Raw genomic sequence first — 8,597 nt, forward strand, 5'->3', positions numbered from 1 at the left:
AAAGATAGAATTGGATTTTGTTTTAAGTTCACCCTTGTATTTCATAGTTTCATTGTTTCTAAATGTCACACTCTTTACATAGTACTGAAAGGAAAATACTGAAAAAGACCATCTGACTGGGCCTTTCAGAATGAGAAAAATAATAAAACCAAATTATTTAACAAACACTAGTGCCTGAAGCAGAACATTCTGACTTCTACACTCTTCTAACTGTTTCCATCAGGAATGGGCTAACAAGCTTTAAACCCTGAGTCTATTAAGAAAGCAATCATTAATAGGCTTTTTCTCTACATACATGTGGCCTTTTTTCAGTGCAATGCTGTCCAGCAGCTCAAAGAGAGAATAAATACTGAGAAAGGGCTAACTGATCCAAGCCTGTTTACAGTGAAGTTAACAGATGAAGACTGACTTCTATCTTTTCATCATTAAGAGTAAGAAATAAAAGAAATACAACTGCATCAGCACAAATATAAAACATTATTCCTATCTGCATCAAACTTTGAAGCTATTGGATCAAATGAAGATAGTGACAGTCAACTGGAATGCTTCTTAGTGCTAGTCTATTTTCTGATTAGTGAGAAAAAGGACATAACCTTGTCAACAGGACTAAAGAGAAGAGATGGTTTTATTATTACAACAGAGTTTTATTTGTTGAGTTTCATAGTAACCAAACTAATCTGAAAAAAACAGAGTTCACAATGCACATGGGCGTTCATTGCATAACTGAATACAGACTACAATATGGTGTGTTATATTTCAAGCTTTAACCGCAAAGTGATGTAATAGAACAGTCTGATATGATATCTGACTATAGACCTATAATCAGCACAAATATTATATGTATTAGCTTTTGCTTAAGAATTAGAAAATTGTTGACAGGCCTAAATTATTGCTTTTTCTAATATGAAAAATTCAATGGGAGAGTAGTGTGGCAGATCTGAAGGTCCTTAAAAAAACCAAAAGATCCAGAAAAAAAGAAACAAAACTCTGTTATTGTATATTGATATACATAGAGGGGAAAAAAAATCCCCAAAACCGTACAGATGTATCTCGTATAAAAAATTGTATTTCTCTTTCTGTCTGGTAGACTAAGCTGCAAGCAGTGGATCCACCTTTTTTCTTATAATATTCATTGGTAGATCCAGGATTCATTGGTCCTGATAGGCCTTTGATGCTGATCTAACCACTCGGCCCCAGCTTTTCCTCTCCACACCCTTTTTTTTTCAAAGAAAGAGAAGCTAACTGGAAATGATCCAGTTATATTGGAATTAGAAGAGTTAGTCATTAAACATCAGATTTGTAACAGTATCACACACAGTCTGTTCTCATTCACTTTCTTCCTCAGGATTAATCCCATTGAAATCCCAAGAATTGCTTTGAGTTACACCCCTAAAATTGAAACCAGGAGACCTGCGGATTTTACAGACCAAATCACATGATCATTTGCTGTTAGAAGTTTCTGTGTATAGGCACTGAAAGTCATAAACCTCTTATAACAGCAAGGATTTTTGGCCAGTTTTGATCATCTTTTAATACCAGATGTTCTTGGTCCCAAATTAATGTTAACTAGCTTATGGTTTTGTATCAAGAAAAAAAAATCTGCGGTTTTGCACTAGTTGAATGTGAAACTAAGTAACACTGGGTAGACTTGAGGAAAACTAATTTTTTGGCAGTCAAATGAGGATTTGAAATCTATAATTTTTTAATATTTAAAAAGAATATCATTTGGATTCTTGATGAAGCAAATCAGTGACTAAAGGGCCTTTTTTGGCTGAAGAAAACTATATGCAACAACATATCATATGGTAGAAAAGCAAAATGTAAGCCCTGAATAATTGAAAACTTAACCGGTTTATACTGTAGTGCTTTGATTGTACCACATTATATTTTGGAAGGTACAACAAATCTGTTATACCTGACTCTAGGTATTTTACTTAGCTTGGTGGCACCTGTTCCAGGAATTCAACCAACAAGAGCTACCAAGTAGTTCATATTCCCTATTCCTCAATGAACAACTTTATTTCTTTGGGAAGATATGTTCAGAGACACAGGTAAGTGATCAGAAGGCTTTAGATTAGGTGTCACAGAGATAAAGGTTGGAATTACCCCCAGAAACTTTTTACTCAGCTACCAGGGCTGGTGCAGCATTTTCAATTACACCTGTCTCTAGGAAAAGCGTAAACTTGCGAGGACTCAGTCTTGAAGCTGAAGGTCAGCTGAGAAGAATTTAAAGACTTCTCAAGCATTACTCTTCACCTGAGAGCCCCCCCTATTCCCTCCCCATGATATTAGGGCCAGAACTATGCAAGCAGAAGAGATAGACACTGTTAAAAGATTGGTTTTAAACATATTTTCCTGTTTATGAGGTTGGTGTAATTTTACGGCTCTGTCACCTATTCCTTCTCGTGACTGATACACATTTTTAAAATTTGCCCAGAAGTGGCTGATATAATGTAACTATCCTTCTAGCATCCCTAATGACACTGGCAATAACGTAACTGGCCAAGATTTTGAGATGTTTGCATGTCAGAAACTACAGAAAAGAAATTACCTTTTCTGTTTATGTTCAAACTTTGTCTCCAGATGTAATCATTATTACTCTTTGAAGTCTCTGACATTTACTCTGCTTCTCTGTTGTTCTTAATTTGAAAGTACAGTAGCTGTGGTGAATTGCACTTCTGTTGGCAAGAATCCATAATCCTTAACATAATGTGAACTTAGTGAGTTTATCTCTAGAAAGAAAACAAACAAACAAAAATAAATCCCCCCAAAAACCAAACAAACAAAAAAACAAACCCCAAACCAAACCAACAACAACAAAACAAACAAACAAAAATAAAAACAAAAAAACACACAACCACCCAAACCAAAAAAATCAAGAGTTTTCATATCAGAAAGAAATGTGTTCCAGGCCAAACGTATACCAGTTTGGAACCACCTTTTCTAAACCTGAATGTTCTCCAGTCCTGCCTAGTTTGTGTGTTTGTTATCCCTGTGAAACACAGTTAAGGGTACCAAACCCTTCTCTCCAGAAGTGTAATTTAGCCTGTATGCTTTTTGCCTGCCTTTGATCTTTGTGAAGTCTAAAGCTGCAGGCAACATAGTTTGACTAGTAAGAAATGGGAAAAGAGATATAGAAATTTATCACTTTTTAAATGTGACAATAAATGAAAGATGGTCTCCTAAAGTACCACTTGCAAACACCAAAAAGAATCTTCGGATCCATAAAGCCAGCTCTGTGCTTTTTGCATATCTGAAGGTTTCTCAAAAATATTTGTTAAAGGAAAACAAGAGAAAATGATGCTTGTGCTCATGCTCGTTGCAGTGTGGGAAGCAAAGAAAAAGAATCTTTATTTTCATGAAAGCAGAATGGCCACTAATTTTTATAGAGACTTTACCGGCACACTCTCAGAAAGGATCAGAAGCAGAAGTGCATGCTGTCACTTCCTCCCACGCTATGTCTTAAGGGAGAATAGCCTGTTTTAGAAATCAAGCATCTCGGATGGATGCATTTAACATTTTCATGCTATTGAGAAATATTATTTCATATAGATTGCCCAAACCAATAGGAAATATTTCAAAACAGTTAAAACATTTCAAACCAGAACAGATTCCTTTGAAGTGAATAGTGATTATGCAATCTACCACGAACCTCACCCTCCCCCACCCAAATTTCTCAGTCCTTTACTCTAATGACCATATTAGAGGTGAGACAATAGTTCAGCCTATAGTTTGCCACCATTCCAAGTGTTGTTCTCTGAAATGAATACATTGTACAGAAAGCAGAGGATTAATCCACGTCAAATGCATTATCATGGATTCATTACACACTCAACATCCTTTACAACTGACATAAATAATACTGGAATTGAAATGTTGCTAGGCTGCATATATCACAGATACAAAACTGTAATTCCCCTCTGTACCTTTCTAATTAGTAATTACTGACATTATGAGGCTAATGCAACTTTAGAACTTTAAAGTTCTGGACCTCTCGTCAACACACCTCCAACAAAGTTGGTCTTCTTAAATAATCATTAATACTGTTAGGTGATAAAACACCATGATAATGAAGTGCTATGGAAATGCTGTCTTACAGTGTGAAGTATTATAAAGATTCTATGGACATCATGATGAACAATCCTTTAAGATGACTCCTTTCTTCTAATATGGAGAGGCAAATTATGTGTAATTGAGAGTTTTACATTAAAAGTACATTTCTTATTCCAGAATGATTCAGCAGATGAGGTGTAAATGTTAAACAACCACAGTGATGTCATTGCCCCACATGTAAATCTCTGGAACAAGACCCTGGCAACACAGGTAATGATGTTACTGTACTATAAGTAAGCCAAATATTGTTTAAGCACTTGTAACACAGATTCCCTTACTGCAAGCCAAATGGACTTGCCAAAAAGTCATCCTAAAGCTTAATAAATAACAAGTTAACGATGATCTACATGTCAATAAACCAGCTGAATCAGCCTTTATAACTCTAGAGAGGATGCAGTAACATAACAAATGTTCAGGTGACTTACCTAGCAACACTATACCAATCAATTTTTGTGTTTCATGATTCAAGCAAAGGCTTCATCATGGATTTTTTCATTTATATGGGTATGCATGGATTGTCTGACAGGAACAATCTTGATCATTCCTATATTTCATAAGAGAAAATGCAGATGCAAATTACCCTTCTTAGGAGAAGCTTAGGAGCAGTGAAGATCAAACCCCACCATCTCAGACAGGAGAGGCTTTCTGGTGAGGTATGCACTTCCAAGGCAGGAAACAGCATGGGGCATGGCCCAACTCCAGATATTTATCTTTTTATTTGAAAGCTTCATTGCTGAGTTAGTATTTTCTTCCTAGATAGCTGTTGTCTCTCAAGTTTTGAAAGCCATGATATATACTCCAGAAGAATGAGCATGACAAACTAAAATTTATTTAACTTAAAATACTTTGATAAATTACTTATTTTTCAGCCAAACATTAAAAAAAGTTTGAAAGATTGAAATTTTGTTGTCTGAATACGTCAACTATTAAGAATAAATATTTAAATTTTCTTACTGAAGTAGCCGTTCGGTGTTCTTGTCTTTGATAATATAAAACTAAGTATGCGTCTGGAGTTCTAAGGGTTTAAAAATTGTGCGTTTAAAATATGCCTGATGATTTTTATTTATTTGTTTTTGACACATGGAGATGTGATCTTCTTTCATGAAGATTCATCTTTTTAAATATATATTATGTTCCATCTTAAGACATTAAGAATTTTCTAAGTATCAGAATGTCTTCCAAAATGAAACAAAAATAGTTCTTACTCCTTAGTAGACTTGCCAGGCCACAGCTTGTTTAATTTAAAAGCAGGATTAAATGAATTACATGTGACATGCTGCTACTATCACAGCCAGTGGTGACCTTTGTTTAAACAAAAATATTTCTCGTTGTTGTCAAAAAATGTTGGTATATTTAACTTACTCCCTGTCACAATCTGAATGGCCACTTCCAGTGTTTTCAGCTGGCCAAGCAGAAAATATTATGGTCACAGCAAATCGAGTTCAGATGCAAAGAAGGTAAGAAGTACTTACCAGGCAACATGTTCCCTCAAAGGGCAGCAGTCAGAAGCTAGAAAAGTTCCTGCTCACAGCTGGAGTCTGAATTAAACAACAGATGGGTCTGGAGAAAAGTCATATGCAGGACAAAACATGAAGGAAAAGAAGGTGATTTGAAATAGTAATCATGGATTCAAAAAGAAGTCATGTTTGACCAACCTAACAACTTTCTATGTTGAAATGCTCAGATTGATAAATGAGGGGAGATCACAGCTATTAATCTACTTTGAGCTCAGTAAGGCATTTGGCATTGTCTCCCATGAAGCTTTCTTCATAGAGAAGCTGATAAAGTATGGGCTAGCTGAGCAGAGAGTGAGATGGTGTGAGACCTGGCTGGACAGTTGAGCTCAGCATTGTGTTCAGGGGCATGAAGTCTAGTTGGAGGACAAAAGCTAGTGGTTTACCACGGGGGTCAATATAGGGTTCAACCCTGTTCAACACCTTCATTAATAATCTGGATGATTGGGCAGAGTATACCCTCAGCCAGTTTGCTGATAACTTCAAACTGGGAGGAACGGCTGAAACATCAGATGGTTGTGCTGCCATCCAGAGGAATCTTGACAAGCTGGAGAAATGGGATGTTCAGAACTTCATGCAGTTCAACAAAGGCAAGTACAAAGCTCTGCATCTGCTAGGAATAATTCTGCAACACTGAAAAAACCCTTACACCCAGAAAAGCATGTGTGGCAAGTGCTGTATTACCAACCTGTTTTCATTTTGTTTGACAACAAACACTACTTTAAACAGCAACAGCAGTATTATTCTGTTTTCAGTTGTTTTAAAAAAAAAATTATGGGAAATGTCTGAGAAATATGAGGTCAAAGTGTGATATGCATTAGCAACTACCTTTTGTAGGATGTCTACTGCAGGTTAGAAAGCAGAGACGAAAGTAGGGACAGCAAAATCCCATCTGGTGGGCATACTGTGAACTTCATTTGCTTACCAAAATTGACTTTGAGCCAAGTAAGAGGCTCAAAGGATGGGGCCAACAAGAAATCTGAGAGGTACTTTTTACAAGGGCATGTAGGTGTAAGACAAGGGAGAATGGCTCTAAACTGGAAGAGGGTAAATTTAAGTTAGATATTAGGAAAAAATCTTCACTATGAGAGTGGTAAAACACTGGCATAGGCTGCCCAGAGAAGCTGTGGCTGCTGGCACTTCCTTGGCAGTGTTCAAGGCCAGGCTGGATGGGTCTTCGAAAAACCTGGTCTAGTGGAAGGTGTCCGTGCTCATGGCAGGGTGTTGAAACTAGATGATCTTTCAGGTCTCTTCCAACCCAAACCATTCTATGATTCTATGAAATAGCTCTTGATTTTTTATTTTGTCTACAACTAGGGGTAGTCAAAAAGACACGAATAGGCTTAGCATTTCCATCCTCTACACCTGTAGAATTAAACATGACACATGCCCATCTTTTAAGTCAGGATCTTGAGGGATATGTAGCTACTTTTTGATCCAAATCTTCTGTCATCAGGGGATGGGGCTCCAAGTATTAGGTTTTTCTAAACTAGACTTAATACTTTAGTGTTTCTCCTCACCTTCCTATACTCTGCAAACTAGTTTACTTGGTGCACGTGTGTGATTAGTTTTAGGCAATCTCTCAGGTAAATTATATAGTGCATCTACATAATATTTAGCACAGTATGATTTTTATTCATGTAATAATGACAGTAACATTATGTATGAATTATGTAATGAAGACAGGTGTTCCCAACACAAGCAGGTGTGTGGGGAGTATTTGATATCTGTGATAAAAGCAGCTTTGTACTTGTAAACTACCAAAAGCACATGGATATATGATGTTGTGGAAAAGACAGGTGAGGCTGGGGTATCTTATAAAAGCTGTTCACATTAGAAATACCTGCTCTTCTTTCCTTACAGACCCTACAGAAAAGATGAATTATATTTGGCCTTGTCTACGGATCTGGGAATTTGTGGCCTAGAAAGTGTACCATCTAACACATCTGTAAGATGCTCATGGAAAGTGTCTGAACAGAGCAGTAGTCTAGGGATTGCATTTTTATTGCTCAAGTGCTTCTTGCACAAGACAGGGCTAAACTGAAACCAACAGTTATATTTCCCAGGCACCTCCTAGCACCACTCAGACCACACTTCCAAATCAAAAATCCTTCAAAGAACATTCAAAATACAAGTGTATCTGACAAGACCAGAATCTATGTCCTGTGATGAAGTCAAAACTCAAAACATCGTGCCAAAATCTGCTTACTAAAAATTCTGAAAGGGAACTTTGTATATTAGCTATGCAATATAACTACAAAATACAGACAGAGCTGTGGTTTGGTATGGCTATCTCTGAAATATCTGAATGTCTGCTACTATAACCCCAGCTTGGCTAAGCTAACTCAAAACTGGATAAGTTTACAGCTATCCAAACAAATGCTTCTTTAATATAGTGCTAGCTTTTGTGTTACACAAGACACACATCAGTTTCCTTGGCTTTATTAACTATTGTACATGAACAAAGTTCCAGGTTGCCTTTCATTACATGTCTAAAATCACAGTTGTCTTTATCAGACTGTTAAGGACTGGGGAAGGAGAACTGTGTTTAATATTTTCTAAAGTAGTAACTGCTGCTCTCTAGCATTTTGAGATTACATGCTGCTTTATAGAAAGAATAGTTATAGCAGACTACATACCCACAAAAGCAACATGTTCATCTCCTCTCACTGAAGAGTTGTAGGGTTGTTTTCCACCCGTCATTTTCAGATTTCCCAGTCTTTCTGAAGTACAGGTTTCAGGAAGTAAACCCTCCTGAGAAAGGATACGGTGTCTCACAGTTCCTGTAGAACAGTATGTTCGACCACAGAGAGCTAGCATTACAGAGTGTGATTTTCTCTGTCTATACTACGAAGTCAATCAGATGCCTAGAATTCAGTCTGAGAATTTCAGAATGCTGTGTTTAGGCTTTAGTCTGAAAACAATACTCATAACACACCAATGTCTCAGTTGTTGCTAAGTAGTGCTTAC

At 36.8% G+C, this 8,597-nt stretch overlaps 1 long non-coding RNA gene across 1 annotated transcript; it reads right to left on the reverse strand.

Annotated features, from left to right (window-relative positions):
- Window positions 1-2,584: 2,584 nt before the first annotated feature.
- On the reverse strand, window positions 2,585-8,289 carry LOC136012589 (uncharacterized). The gene is made up of 4 exons (XR_010611839.1): window positions 8,267-8,289; window positions 5,586-5,673; window positions 4,539-4,657; window positions 2,585-2,732 (listed from the first exon to the last, which is right to left on the reverse strand). It is a non-coding gene; the product is annotated as an uncharacterized LOC136012589 (long non-coding RNA).
- Window positions 8,290-8,597: the final 308 nt, after the last annotated feature.

This window comes from Lathamus discolor, chromosome 4 (genome assembly GCF_037157495.1).
Source record: "Lathamus discolor isolate bLatDis1 chromosome 4, bLatDis1.hap1, whole genome shotgun sequence".
In the NCBI taxonomy this organism is placed as follows: domain Eukaryota; kingdom Metazoa; phylum Chordata; class Aves; order Psittaciformes; family Psittacidae; genus Lathamus; species Lathamus discolor.